Raw genomic sequence first — 11,882 nt, forward strand, 5'->3', positions numbered from 1 at the left:
CAATAATATGTGTAGTGTCTTGAAGTTTACAACCACACTCCACCTCCATGATCTCGTTTCATACTCACAAAAATCTTACAGGTAGAAAATGTATTATTCTCACTCTACAAATGAGTAAACTGAGTTTCTGACATTGGTGTCCTGGTAAATGTTTTTAAACCAACTCTCTGGAAGAAAATTTTAAGGTTCTGATTTACAGTTTTTGCCTATTTCCATGGTACAAACACTGTGCCATGACCTTTTTCAAGCTATCAACAAGTCACTGAATTCAGAATTGAGAGGAGATATGAACAGCCACTTGGTCCTCACATGCCTGTGCCAGCTAGTGTCAGTTCAGCACTGGGTTCAGAGGAGGGAAAGGACTGGTCCAAGTTCCCACAGATGGTGGATTCCTGAGCCAACTTTCCCTTTTATTACAGAGCAAAGCAATAAATGGTCATCTGAAAGCATAAAGCAAAAATGTATGTAGGGCTGCAAGGCTGGACCAAAAACAGTGGTCGGGGGACCCCCAACTTGGTGGAAATTCTCACCCATTCATACAGGCAGAGGGAGGAAGGACACCCCTGCCACAGGGACCTCACAGGTCTATCCCCGTGCTTATGTTCTGGAGGCGCTGTCTCACGTGTGACATCAATTTTGAATTTGGGGAGATTTATCTTGTTTGCCTACACAGTACATTAGGCCTACCCACCCACCCCCAAAAAGAGTCATATATTTCTCAAGCTATTTCCAGCTCCTCTGCACCTACTTGCAATACTTGTCATAACAGGAAGTCAGTTTCATATACCGTAGTCCCCAAACACGTTGCACCTGCACGAGGAGTGGGAGGGGGCGAGGAAGGAGTGAGGTGAGGCCAGGCCTCCCAGAGGCCGCCTGGCTGAGCAGTGAGCCCACCCCTAACCTGGGCGACCCCCTCAGAGGGCCAAGTGTCAGAAACCAGAGCCCATATCCACACCTTGCTTTCCTCCCTCATGCAGTTGGCGGCTTTTTTTTTTTTTTTAATAAAGCATTTGAGTAGGCAGCAAAGCCAGCCAGAACTGTTTATTTATAGCTGTGGATTTTCAATGCTGTATAAATTAGAAATCGTTGCTGAATGAGGCCCGCGCCCACTCACACACGCGGGGCCGCTATCTGTGAGTCCTTTCACCGAGCTTGACTGTGCACAGCCTAAAATGGGAGAAAATGACATGCTCCGAGTCAAATGATGGAGTCACAGCTAAACTGCAAAGCAGAAAACCGGCAATTATTTTTCCTCAGCACAATATAGGGAGGCCGACAGGTGCAATTATCCAATATTGTTTAACAGCACTGGCTTGCGGTATGGGGAGAAAATCAAGGTTTCCGTGTCTTGGAGAGGAGGAAAGAAAAGAACCTGCCTCCTGGCTCCGGTTCCTGTGGATTAAGCTGTGTTATGTAAATTGAAACTGGCCAGGATTCCGAAAAGAAAACAGAGAACCACCTGGCTCCCTCACCCTTCCTCCCAGAAGTTGGCCACCTGCGTCATTAGGGACTCGGAGAAGAGGCCCCTTGCCTTGGGGACCCCCGAGCTTCCTCCTTGGAGGCCGCGGCTCCAGGTAGGGCTGTGAGGAAGCTGGGCCTGCTGAGTGTCTGTCCCTGCGAGGGGAAACCTCTCCTGCCTTTGGTCTCCCTCCCTCAGCTCAACTAGGATGCGGTAAAATGAGAAGGTGGCCCACAAGGAATGTTTCATTTCCTTAATGCAGTCTCCCCCCTTTGGCCTCCAGCACACTTTTATTCCTACTCCTAAGCTTCTCCTTAAACTGGTCATCCTACCTGGAAAGACCTTCCAGCTACTACTGAATAAATATATTGTCCTTCATGGCTCCAGAACTTGCTGGAGCACCACTTCCCAGTTCTAGAAAGTTTTCTCTCTGCTCTCAGGCACTGGGCTCATTCCCTTCTTTAGACCCCCATCGCAGGCCACATCGGTCCTGCACAGCATCCATCCCTCTCTTCATCTGTCCTCTTGGCTTCTGGTTCCATGACAGTGTGCAATGCTGGAAGGAGCATAAGCTTCAGAAGCAGACCAGATTCGAATCCAAATCCCTACTCCACCACTCACAATGTATATAGAACATGGGGAAAATAGTTTACTTTTCTGAGCCTTGGTCCCTTGAAGTCACATATTTACCATATCTACCATGATAAAATATGATTAAAGGGGTGGGTGCAAGTACTTGGCATCTGGGATTCCCCATCCCACCCTGCTTAACTGCAGACTCCTTGAGGCCATGGTCATGTTTAGTTGTCTGTATCCCCCACAAGGCCTGATTCACCGCTATGATAACATACTGGGAATATATACGGACTGATTTAAGGATACTTGCAGCTGCTTAATCCTATAAGCTTCCTCACCAAATATCTGCCTCCTCTCCTAGAAGCTGATATTCCCAGCATGAGGCTCCTTATTTCATTTAAGATACTCTCTCCAGCTTATATTCCAGAATCCTACTAACAGTGATGACCAAGTTATAGTTCATGTGACCTAGCAGTGGAAAACATAGTGATAAAATGGGACACAGGACAAATAAATTTTGGTAAAGAGCAAAAGGGGATGAGGAATGGCCTGGAGTATAAAGGTCACATGTAGGTGAGGCTCCAGATTGGACCAGTGAATGGCCTGATTACCCCAAGGACAGTGTATGGGGTTTGAGGTTCCAAGTCAGGGAGACTGATCTTTAAAAGAGAAGTGGGGCAGGGGGAGCACTGAAGACAATCTTCTTTACATTGGAAATGATTTTTCTTTAGATGCCTGCTCACTCCTTCCTTGCAGATGATACCTGCTATCAGCAAGACCTGGTCTAGCCTGAGTCTGTCTTTCTTTATCATTGGGAGGCTTCTTTAGCCAGTCCTGTGGGGAGATTTTCCAGGGATCATGAGAAGGGTCTCCACTCTTACTGCCACCCATATATCCTGCTAATGTACCAACAAAATCCTTCGCTGGGGTAAAGCCTTCCATGGGACATGGAGAGAGAAATTTAACATATAAGTGCTTGTGAGAGAGGTGACCTATTGACTTACAGTCATTCATGTACAATTACCAATGAGAGATAGTCCATAATTTGAAAGCAAGTATTAACATGGGAGGGGGCATGCTTGGCAGAGCAAAATGGGGATATTGTGAGGAAAAGAACAGCTTCAGAAAGGGTCAGCTGCAGATGTTGAGGACAAACCTTGCCTAGTTCACAACATTTTACCATGTGAGCTGCCAAGAAAAGACTGGGTATGTGTCTGGCTTTCCACACCTCTCTGAGAGACCTAATCTATGGTTAGCGTGCCCCAAAATAGAGCCAGACAGTGGTCTTGGGTCAACAAAATTCTGCATGCCTTTGGAGTGGAAGGAGGAGGCACAGCTGCGACACGTCACTCTTTGTGTCTAGTCTTGACTGCTGGGCTGGCACTATGGGAATTTAAACTTGTTTTATGGCTGGGGAGAGAAGTCGGTATTGGGTTGTCATTCTTGAGAAGAGAAGCAACAGAGCAAAGAAAAAAAATTGGATTCCAATGGCTCATGAAGAGATTTAGCCAGAGTTGAATTTCCCCAAATTCCCTTCTTACACAAACATCGTACTAAGCAGTCCCAGAGCTACTGAAGTGTTGAAGAGAGACTTACATGTATTAAAGGCACACTATGTGCTGCCTTGAGGGCATGACTATATCTTACCGCTGTATCATCCACGCACAGCACAGTGCATAATATACCATAGACTTGAAATACACTCAACGCTCAGACAGATTTAAGTAATATGCTCAAATGTCTCATGCTGGCATTAGAATTCAAACCTAGATCTATCTGACCCCAGTAGTTTCCACTCCACCATTGGCTTTTAATATTTCCTGATATCCTCAGAAATGCAAACATGTACTTTCAATGCATATGACAGACCCTTTATTTTCTACCTTGTTCTATCATTTGAAATACATTGTGGCCATTAAATTGATCTCCTAATCCAACAATAAGGTTGCAACCAGTAAGTTGAACAACACTGCACTCCACCATACTGTAGGATTCATTAAATAAGTAATTATAAAGTGCCTACTATGTGTTTGGCCCTGGCCATGTGCAAGCCATAGCATGAGGATAGGGCTACCATGGTCATCATCAGGTCATCTGCATTAGGATTAGAGGTTTCCACCCTTTCATTGTGCAGCACTTTGGGGAATGCAGAACTGAGCCCTGTTTTTCCAGCTCACTCATTAGCAGCTGCTCTACTAGACTGAACTCCTTTGAGATGCTGACAGGAAAAAGAGAAAAAAAACGCTTCCTCTACAAGAGCTTACAAAACCTTCCGCTGAGGCTTAAGCCTGGTCTGAGCAGGTAGATTTGGTTACATTTTAGGGATTTGTTTTCACTCAACATTTAATTTTATTAAGGCTCAAGTTATGAAGTTAGATGACGGAGAGTTAGGAAAACAAATACTGTATGACTTCACCTTGCCAGAAATCTGTACACAATTCTGAAAACTCTCAATCTAGGCATATTTTATTCCATTTGAAAAATTTTCTAACTACATACTAAAATGTACTCATGTCATTTTATGTACATGCATTAACTCAACTTTGCCAATTTTTAAAGTCATGTGATTAAATAAAATTCTTTTTATTATAAAGTAGGTTGTATGGCTACTGTCTGTATTTTCCTCTGCTAGACTTTCTTCCATCACGACCTTCTAGTGCCCTCCCATATCACCACACTAAAAGCAAGAGGCCAAGGGATCTATCTACAACCAATTCAATCACAGTCCCCTGCAAGACAATCTGGCTTTCTGGGTGAGCCTCACATCAAGGGAAAGAAAAGACCCGTTGCAAAATATCCTTCCAACGCACAGATGAACTTCTCTCAGCCAACTTCTTGAATTTTATTTTGAAGTGGAAGCAGCTGAGGTCTTACCAATATAATATGTATTGGGTTGTTTTAAACATTGCCTGGGAGAGCTATAAACTTCTTTACTAGCCATCTTCTAGAGCCCAGCCATCTGATCTGATGCTCCACAAATTTGGTGGCATGACTGATGCCCAGTCCTTTTGCATGCAACACCAGAGGTGACTTCAAGGCAGAGTGCAGGGCCAGGCTTTGGAATGTTCGGAGATGTCTACAGAGCTTTCCAGTTGGGTGTTCTCACATCTACCTACACACCTCAATCCACTTCCCCAGTGGTGGAAGAGCCTGGACCGCTGGACGTGCTGGCAGCTCCCTGTGGGAATTCTACAAGCAGTCAGCCTTTGGATTAAATTGCAGCCTCAGCTCTCCTGGGTCTCCAGCCTGCCGGCCCACCCTGCAGATTCTGGACTTGCCAGCCTCCTCAGTAGCATGAGCCAATTCCTTAAATTAAATCTCTACATCAATTATACACACGTATGTACACACACACACACACACACACACACAAAGGCACATACACACTCTATTGGTTCTGTTTCTCTGGAGAACCCTGACGAATACACTCCTCCACCTTCCCCTGGGTTTGCCCTCCAGCCCTGCTCCGCACCTGCCCTCAGTCACTTGTTCTACAGATCATCTGCCTGCAGTCCCTGTGACTCATAGGCCTATAATAAGTCCTCAGCTTCCATTTGCCAAAGTCTCTCTTCCCTTCATTCAGGAGTCTCCCGAAATCCCACATCTTCCAATCAAGGAAACAACAGCCTGCCCTCCCTCAGATGAGCTCATTCAGTGAACAGATTTCAGGAAGAAAACCTTAACATGTGAGTGCTGCTTTGAAACTCTTCCACATGTGACCGTAAGGGGACTTGGCGTTTCCAAATGCTCTGCCTTAGTGATTGGCTGCCCAGGGCTGGGTCTTTGCTGTGCGTGTTCATGTTTGGCAAATGTGCTAATGACACTCACAAAGCCATGCTCTTGGGCGTGGCTCCCTGATTGGGGTATTAAGGCCACTGCCCTCCCAGGTTACAGATCTTATAAGCAACCTCACGCTGCCATCCTGCTCAGTAACACTGCTTACCAGGTGAACTGGGTGAAAGGATGTGAAGGAGTCACTGCGAATCCATAAGCTTGTGTCCTTTAGACTGTGGGTCACTGTGCCTTCCTCCTGGGAGCAAGGCCCATTATTGTATAAGCTCAAAGCAAATGATCAATACATAAGGTCCACAGAAAGGCACACAATCACTGATCTAGTGGCCCATTAACTTCCCCGGTGTTTACCTGCAGGTCCAGCCAGGGTCAGAGGCCATTAGTAGCTGGAATGAGAAGAACAGCCACGGCCAAGATCATGGCAGTTACTGCGAAAGAACCTCGAGGGTCTCATCACTGTTCCCTGCACTGGGCTGATGGGGGTTTGGGGGAGCCACTACCCTCCCCTTCCTACTGCACCTAGGGAGCAGCCATGCGCTGTTTCTGCAGCCACCATTGAACCACACTCCCAGAGGGTTTGAAGGGGCTGCCGAACACACTGCCTTAAAACTCCACCAAGGAGCTACGGTGCCAAAGACCCCTGAATGGCTTGGGGAGAAGGTGGCAGCCACAGGATAAAGAAAGCCCAAAGTATCAGCTCACATTATAGGGGCTACTGCAACGTCAGAAAGAGCATGAGATTTATAGGCAGGCAAAAGTGTTAGTCCCATTTCCACAGCCTCTGTCACCTTGGATGACTCATTCAGCCTTTCAGAGCTGGGCTTCCTCATACATAAATTGAGGGTAAAATATTTCCTTGTATTGCAGTTACTATAAAGTATGGGTGGAATGTCATGATGGACCTAGAATACACCAGGGTCCCACCGTCAGTAAACATCACATTCCTTCTCTTAACTCAAAAGCTCTATTAACCCAATGCGGGATAGTTACAGGTTATCACTGTGAGCCTGGAATAGTTAGTGTTAAATCACAGAGGACGAAAAGGCTGATGGGATGCAAGGGGGCAGAATAACTTTTTATCTGTGTGACTTTACAGAATCAGCGAGGGAGTCCCAATCATCCCCTGACCTGAAGTACAAATAAGAGACCATCACAGCCCTGGCCGGTTTGCTCAGTGGTTAGAGCATCAGCCTGCAGACTGAAAGGTCCTGGGTTTGATTCCGGCCAAGGGCACGTACCTCAGTTGCAGACTCGATCCCCAGCCCTGGTCAGGGCTCGTGCAGGAGGCAGCCAATCGATGTGCCTCTCTCACATCGATGTTTCTCTCTCCCTCTCTCTGCCTCCCCCCCCACTCTCTCTGGAAAACAATAGAAAAATATCCTCTGGTGAAGAGAAAAGAAAAGAAAAGAGAGAGACCATTACATATGACCCAACAGAATAAAAATGGAGAGAAGGCAATGAAAAATTGTAAATGCCATAGACACCAATAATCTTCATTTTTAGAACCCTCTAAGTCTTCAAAAAACACCAAAATTTCAACAAACATCACCATGTCAGGTAGGCTTACATTAAGGGAAGTGGCCCATTGCAAATTCCTCTTTCTTGCCACCCCACCTATGAGAATGCCTCCCGAGCAGTCCTTGCATTACAAGGCACTAGAGATATATTAATTTTTTAACAAAGGCAAGAAGGCCATCCTTGACATTTGGACATGGAGTATTTAAAGCACATTTGCTGAGTTTAACTTCTCTCATCTTATAATAAGATGACTTTGGCAGGATGGCCTTACAATGGTAGTATAAATTTAATGGTGTGGGGAGAATATATATTCTCTTCTAGTCTTCAACTATATATATATATTTTTTGGTATTAAATGCAATGATGAGAGCCCTCTGGTGGTTAAACTGACTTTTTCCTTTACTTAGAGATATTAAAACAAATGATCTTGTGTTTTGCAAGCCCTATGCCTTGTTCCAATTAGCAGCTTGCTGCAGGAACTACATCTTTTCTCCACCTGTGCCCGTTCACCCTCAGGGTAAAGAGATGATGATATAGTTTATTTTCAATCTCTTTGATACTCACGCTCAGAAAATATCTGGGCAAGTATTTAATCTACTTTCTGGAAAAAAATACACATGTTTAGAAATTTAATTTTCCGACATTTATCTAACAAGTATCTATTGGGCATCTATAACAAGTCAAATACCATACTAAGTACTGTAATACTTACAAGGAAATTTAAACTATAGTCTCTAATTACAAGTAGAGATAGTAAAGTACAGAAAAGAACAGCCTAGAATTTTTTAAAATGTGGCTTTTCTATAAACCTGCTTTATCAAATACATTACATTTTCTTTCCAGAGATATGCTCTTAGGTTCTCTGTCTTCTATGCACTCAGAGCACCGTTAGCAGGAATCTGAGCACCATTCTGGACTCTTCCTTCTCCCACTTGCCAATCCAGTTATTTATTGTGCACTGCCAATTCTACTTCTCTTTGTTTCTATTGACACCAGCTTAGCTTAAGGCACCATTATTTTGGTTTCTTACAATATACTTTAAAAAATGTTTTTAAATTATTTTTGAGTGGTTAATACATGCACACACCATAAAATTCAAAATGTACAATAGTGCCTGCATAAAAAGTAAATCTCTCTCATATCCAATCCCTTAGCCACCCCATTCCCCTCTACAAAAGCAACTACAATTCCAATCTCTTGTATATGCTTCCACTGACACTGTATTCACGTCCAAGCACATACAGATTTTTCCCCACAAATGATGACATGCTATTCTGCACCTTGCCTTCACGTATTTCAGCATATGTTGGAGAAAATTCTAAATCAGTGTAAAGAGGGCTGCTTCAATCTTTTTAAAGAGATGCATAGAATTCTATTATATGTATATTACCATAATTTATGTACTCAGTTCCCTGTTGATGGAAATTCAGATAATCATAGAGACATCATTTTACACGTGTCAGAATATACTTGGAATAAATTCCTAGAACTGGAACTGTTGAATCAAAGGAAATGTGTATTTTTACTTTTGATAGGTATTGCCAAATTATTCTTCATGGAAGTTTTACCAATATCTACACTCCCTGACAAAATATGAGACCATATTCCCCCAAATCCCCAAATGCGGTGTGTTGTAAAATCTTATGGGTAGAAATGGTATCACAATATAGTTTTAATTTGCATTATTTTAATGTTGAGTGAGGTTGAACATCTTTTTATGTTTAAGGTGTATCTTAATATATATTATTTATATGTATTTTCTATGAACAGACTTTTATGTCTTATGTCTGTTTTTACGTTTTGAGGTTTTTTAAAAAGTTTCTTATTGAACTATAAGAGCTTGTAGTGGCAGCCTCCAAAATACCCCAGACGACTCTCGCCTCCTGGTATATACACCCTTTCAGTCCCCTCTCACATTGTATCAAGGGTGGTCTGAGTGGCCAATGGTATATGACAGAAGTGATGGTATGTCCTTTTCAAAATTCACTTGTAAAATGCTTGTAAGTCGGTAGCTCTCGCTCTCTCTCTCTCTCGCGTCACTTGCTCTGGGTGAAACCAGCTGTCATGTCAACCAGTACCTGATGGAGAAGACTGCTTGGTGAGGAACTGAGGGTTCCTGCGAAGAGTCACATGCATAACCTCCGAAGTGGATCCTCCAGCCCCAGGTGAGCCTTCAGATGAGACTGCACCCCCAGCTGACTGCTTAACAGGCCTCTCATGAGAGAGTGAGCCAGAACCACCCAGCTAAACCATTCCCAGATTCCTGACTCTTTAAAACTGAGCGATAATAAATGTATATTGTTCTAAGCCACTAAATTTGGGGGTAATTTGTTATGTTCAATCAGTAATAATATAAAGCTCTAAATGCATTAAGAAAATAAGTCCTCTCTCTTGAGTTTCTGCTTCTTTATACAAGTTTCAAATAGTTCCTATTTGTTGAATGTCTATTGGACTTCTGTATGATTTTTTCCTTTATTTCCTTTCTTTCTTGCCACAAGAAAAATTTTAATTTTTACATAGCAAAACTTACCAACTTAGGAAATTACTTTTTTTTTTAGTAGAGTCCTTTTATTATTATTTTATTATTATGTATTGGTTTTGGGTATACAATTTAGTGGTTAGACAATTACATACTTTACATAGTGTTCCCCTCAATATTTCCAGTACGCCAACTGGCACCATACACAGTTATCACAATATTATTGACTATATTTCTTATGCTTTACTGACTTCCCCATGACCATATTGTAAGTACCAGTTTGTGCTTCTTAATCCCTTCACCTCTTTCAGCCAGTGCCACAACCCTCCCCCCATTTGAAAGAATATGTGCACTCCTATGTTCATTGCAGTGCTACTTCCATAAGCTTTGGAAGCAACCCAGTGCTCAGAATAGATGAGTGAATAAAAAAGCTGTGGTACATATATACAATGGAATATTACTCAGCCATAAAAATTAAAATTAAACCTTACCATTTGCAACCTAGAGGGTATTGTGCTCAGTGAAATAAGTCAGTCAGAGAAAGACAAATCGCACAGAATGTGGTTTCACTTATATGTGGAATCTAAAGAACAAAATAAATGAACAAACAAAATTGAAAGTGACTCATAGATTCTGAGAGAGAACTGGCAGTTGCCAGAGGAAATTACTTTTTACTTAGAAATGATGAAAAAGAGACTACAGGGATACTTTGTTTTATTGCAGCTCATTTTATTGTGCTTCACGATATTGCATTTCCATCAACATTGAGGCAAGACCTTCCACCAGCGAAAAGATTATGACTTAGTTGACGGTTAGCATTTTTTAGCAATAAAGTATTTTTAATTAACCTATGCACATTGTTTTTTTAGACATAATGCTATTGCACACTTAATAGGCTACAGTATAGTGTAAACATAACTTTTATATGCACTGGGAAGCCAAAAAATTCATATGACTCACTTTATTGCAATATACACTTTACTGCGGTTGTCTGGAACTAAACCACAATATCTCTGAGGTATGCCTATATTAAACAATATTGAAATTTCATTTTCCTCCATTTCTAACAAAAGCTGGGCTTTTGAACCAATCCTCCTGCTTAAGTGAACTAAAGATAATAGATAAAATAATTTTCTAATCACCTTAAAATCATCAAAGAAATGACAAGATAATAAGGCATTACTAGACTAAAGTCTAAGAGGCTCTAAGAACCAATAAAGGCAAGAAAAGCCACCAAAGCCTTCGGCCCTGAGGACACATGCTGGGGGACTTGTGTTATTATTTTGAAGACCTCGCAGAATAAGAAGGACAGAAGTCAAAGCTCAGGATCCACCAGGTTGAAAGGTTAATAGTAGACACCCACTCTTAAGTTAACCTAGAATCCTAAAGGAAGGGCCCTCAGAACAAAGGGAAACCAGAAGTAAAACAACCTGCTCCTCCCCCTCAAAAAACAGTCCCGAGATTGAGGTGTCTCAATGCTGAGTAGAGCAAAGGAGAAAAAACACATTCATGATCTGTCCCTGAGTGGTTCTACCCAGAGCCCAGCCCCCTGATTTTAAATTTCAGCCTATATTTAAAACCCTGGAGTAGCTCAGAAAACGTCAAGCCATGACTTTAATTTGGATTGGTTACAGAGAAGTAGCGCCCCTAAGTGCCTGGTACAGGCAAATGGGGAACCCTGGAGAGAGGCTCCTCCTCCCATCTCAAGAGAGTCACCAAACTCCGGTCTCATGGACAATGAACAGCGCCCAAGTCGATGGTAACCAAGTCACAAGGAACTAAGTCATAATGAGAAAGAAAAAGTAGCAAAAACAACACTCTATATAAACAGATCCTGAAAGACTCCAGGTCCTGGAATAATCAGAGGCAAATTATAAAATAGCTGTGTTTAAAGAAATAAAGATTTAAAATATCTGTAGTAAACAGAAACTTGTGGGGGGGGGGGGACCTAGCAGATTTTTTTTTTTTTAGATCCTCAACCCAGGATATTGTTTCCATTGCTTTTCAGAGATAGGAAGGGAGAGAGAGAGAGGAAGGGAGAGAGAAACATCAATGTGA

The sequence above is a fragment of the Miniopterus schreibersii genome (genome assembly GCF_964146895.1).
Source record: "Miniopterus schreibersii genome assembly, chromosome: 8".
Lineage (NCBI taxonomy): Eukaryota > Metazoa > Chordata > Mammalia > Chiroptera > Miniopteridae > Miniopterus > Miniopterus schreibersii.